The following is a 4,516-nucleotide window of genomic DNA, read 5'->3' on the forward strand; positions in this document are numbered from 1 at the left end:
ATGTCTTAAAAGTACTATGTTCCTTTTTCCTATCTCCTTAAATTTGATTGGGTAACTTCATCACATTTAACATATAGTGTCCATAATACTACTGCATTTCTTTAAAAGAAAAGAGACCTTTACTGTGCTGTCATTGCAACTTTAAATAAACATGGCCTAAAGAGTAGTAAATTATTGTTCCTTTTGCCTTTATCAAAGTGAGATTTAAGTAAAAAGTATATGTTCCTCACTATGTCAGAAGTTGTGATCGTTTTGTAGTAACAGGAGGTCCTATCCAAACAAGTTTAAGGTAGAAAGAGAGATGACTTCATATAACTGAAGATGAGGTATCCCAGCTGGCTTTGGGCTTTTCGCGGTCCTGGGCTCATCCTCGTAGCTGGGCTGGGTCCCCTGGTACTGTGCGCTGCTGGGCTGGCTTCCCTTGTGGCCTCCACACGGTGGCAAGGTGGCCCAAGCAGCCTCTCCCGGCGCCTCCGTCTGTGCTAGCACTGTTTGCAGTTATTTTATTGTTTGTCATCATCCACGTCCCTGATGAATATTACCGGGAGTTTTACTTCTGAGTGACCCAAATCAAAAACAGTCCTGTGTCCTGGGGAACCAGTGTTTTGAACGCACTTCTTTCATTGGACTAAAGAGATGCTTGTCAGTTAGCTCATTTCCCATTCAAAAGAATTGGCATTGTAAACTTCACTGCAACCGTGGGGAGCCAGGCCGGAGCTGAAGGAGATGTTCATGATACAGGTAATTGAACTTACTGTGTTCCTCCCACCGAAACAGAGCAGAGGAGACAAGGGACACGTGCACGTCCTGGCTAGCGCACTCTTCCCCTCTCAGTGAAGGGCAGGCCCAAAGGCAAGGCCAGCCAAAGGCAGGGCCAAGGTTCCAGAACTCAAATTGTAGATCCCGGCTGTTTTTGAGAACTTTATAATAAAGTCTGGTGTTTTGCTGATTTAAAATTTTCAATCTCTATGCAATCATAGTTCCCTATATTAAAAATAAATTTAAACCTTTTCTAGTCAGAAATGTTGCTAGCATTCTATAAAAGCAAAGAAAAGTAAATGACATTTGGGTAAGTCACACTTTATTTTCTCAACAAAAGTAAGATGTGTCCCCTTTGTACCCCCTCTCCTTTTTGCCACTGTTATCGCCTTTTATTTCATATGTTAAAATAGTTGGAAAAGCTCCATCACAGTATCTCCAGCTCATAGGTCAAGAGACAAGATTGGATCTCTGTGGTACAGGATATGTAATTTTAGTCAAGATGTTCTATAGAAAATTCAAAACACCAGATTTGAGGAGACCATTGAGGAGTCTGAAAGATTTCCTTGGATTCTTTTCTTGGACAGGGACATCTTCCTTTTCTTAGCTTCTTAGTTATAGTTTTGCAGCACCTAAAACGTTTTCTCCTCTGACATTTACATTCTTCCTGTATTATATATATATTTCATTCAAACCTCAGCAGTATGTGTTGTTTAAAATAATTAACATTTAAATGTTTCTGTTGTTTCTTTAATTTTCTGCTGGCTGTTTTTATTTTTCTAGCATGGTGACCAAACTATGGTGAAGAAAGATTTTGTGCTCTTCCACTTCCCCAACAATCATTTATTAATGTGCTTTCTACATTCTGGGCTTCCCAGGTAGCACTGGCGGTGGAGAAGCTGCCTGCCAGTGCAGGAGACACAAGAGACGCAGATCCGACCCTTGGGTCGGGAGGATCCCCCGGAGAAGGAATGGTAACCACCCGGTATTCTTGCCTGGGAGGTTCCATGGGCAGAGGAGCCTGGCGGGTGACAGTCCATGGGGTCGTAACAAGTCGGACGTGGCTGAGCACGCAGCATATTGCCATATTCTATATTCTAGGTATTCATACAAATCAAGGATACCCTTTCTGTCTCTCCAGAAATTTTCGTGTCATATAGCATGACTGAATGATATATATGAAAGGCAGAGTGGAGCAGACCAGTGTATGGAAGCCAAAAAAAAGAGAGACCCACTCAGAGATTGTCATCTAGAATCATCTGGAAAATGAGGATTTGGACTAAAGCAAATCACAAGGAAAGGAGGAAAAGGAAGCACTATGGAAAACAGTTGAGTAAGGAGAAGGACTAGTTTAGGGGACTTGCAGGAGAGAGAGGAATCCGAGGGAAACCCAGAGTTCCACTGGGTGTGTGGGCATTGCTTCCTTGGGGAATGATGATGCCGTGGTAGAAAGGGGAGCTGACCTGGGGACAAACACTAATTCTGTTAACTAAGTAAACGGGAAAGAAGAGATAATCTTTTGTACAGAAGAATTAAAAATAATTTATATGGATACTCCCTCCTCCAGGAGGTAAAGCTTCCCTCCCCACTCGCCTCCTGCGGGGCCTGCACTCAGGGAGCTGCTTGCAAAGAGTGGCTGGAAAGGCAGAGGGGAGTCAGTTTACAAGGAGAGACCTGCACCCGCTCCCTTGGCCGGGTCACCAGAGCTGGCACCAGCAGGTATGCCTTGACGTGACGTGTTGTGAATGGCACTTCTTCCCCGAAAGAATTCATCTTTTAAGTAAAAAAAAAAAAAAAAGTTTATCCTATGAGGAAAGCCACCACACAAACCCAAATTGAGGGACATTCTGTAAAACACCTAACCAGGCTTCCTCAAAACAGTCAGGTCATTAGAAACACAGAAGCTAAGGAGATCCAGACTAAATCCCGGATGGGAATAATGTTTGGCCAGATTATCAGGGCACCTGTTGGCCCAGTCAGGCTGACACGTAATCTTGTATCACTGTCCAAGAGCTAAGAGAGGGTGGAGGGTTACAGAAGGTAAAGGGTTAAGGAGGAGAGAGTTGTTTTTTAAACGTTGATAACAGCAGAAAGCCAGAAGGTGGGATAGAGAAGGTGACTCAATGATAAAAGTCACATGAAGCAGGAAATGAGGAAATGTGGTTTAACTCTTCATTTTAGGAGTGAAAGAAGACACATAGTCAGGGGCAGAATGGATAGCAGAAGTTAGGTTTTCATTTTACAGTTGATCTTTGAACTAGCTGCACGGGCCCACGTGGACTTTTTTTGATAAATAAGTAGTCTAGTACTACATGATCCAAGGTTGGTTGAATTTGCAGATGTGGAACCATAGATACAGAGGGCCAACTCTAAAGTGACCCTCAGATTTTTGACTGTGAGGAGGGTGTGCCCCTCTAAACCCCCGAGGTGTTCCAGAGTCAACTGTATTTTATTTACCTTTCTCTTGGGACATCCCTTTTCTTCTGACTACTTCAGTCCCAAAGTGGGGCCAAAGTAACTAATATATAAAACTTTCATCAACTCTTAAGGGAAAAAGCAAGTCCCTCCCCACCCCACCCCCCCACTCCTGCCCAAGAGAGAAAGCAGATTCTTCATATCCTCGAAAAATGTCTTGAAGTTCTCAGGTACTCAAATTTATGAATGTATATCCATGGATAGAAGGATAAAAGTCATGTAGGTTAAAGTTAAACTTGCATGTTGTAAAGCAGGTGTTCAGTGAGTTAGCAAATATTATAAAATCCTAACCCACTCTTGACCTTTTAGGTACAGCCTTCAGTAATAGAGTCAAACATGTATGCACACTCTTTCATGTTACTGTTCATCTTTTATAATTGAACACATGAAAGACTGGTTTTAGGCCAGAAGGCAATAAATTAAATTTGAAATGTTTCTTCTAGTATTTAGCACTCTCTTTTTTCCCTTCTAAGCCCAATAAAATATTCTAATAATTTCACAAAGATAAAACTTAAGAAACGATACTGCCAAAGATGAAATATTGTTGGGCTGTTAGTAACTCCACTCTGTAGCTCATAAGTTTGCCAGCTGGTAAATACAGAATTTAAAATCAACACGTACAGATCTCTTAGGTATATAGGTATGTAGTGTGTGAAAATCAGACTGTGAGAGCTGAGGCCCATCTGTGCGTTAAACTTGCTGCTTTGGCGGAGCTGTGTCTCTGTGGCTGCAGGCTTTAGGTGCTGCGTGTGGGGTCTAGTTCCCTGACCAGGGCTCAGGTGCCGCCTGCGTTGGGGGTGTGGAGTCTGAAGCGCTGGATCACCAGGGAAACCCCCATAAGTGGCCTTCTAAATTATTTTTTTTCCATTTTACCACAGAATCCTATAAAATAAACTGAAGGAAGTTACATCTTTTTATATTAGCATCTCATCTTTATTGGGGTATCTATCAGCAGGTTCACTGTTGAGCAGAGAGCTAGGTAAAGTGACAAAACAGTGATGTCATTGAGTTTGCAAGCTGAGGAAATTAATATTAATGAGATACATCTATCAAAAGATATTTTTATTCACACACTTTGCTGAAGTTCTTGGGTATAGCATAGTTCTTTCTCTGACTGTTCATTTTCATCATTATTTGATGACGTCCCATATGACTTTTAGTGACCAATGAACTGATTTTTAGCAGTAATATATTTAGAAAAGTATCGAAACCCATTTATTAAAGAAATTCTGTCTTAAATAATTTTTGAACAAAGTAGGATTTAAATAGTACTGAGGAATTG

Source organism: Oryx dammah, unplaced genomic scaffold (genome assembly GCF_014754425.2).
Source record: "Oryx dammah isolate SB20612 unplaced genomic scaffold, SCBI_Odam_1.1 HiC_scaffold_13, whole genome shotgun sequence".
Taxonomy (NCBI): Eukaryota; Metazoa; Chordata; class Mammalia; order Artiodactyla; family Bovidae; genus Oryx; species Oryx dammah.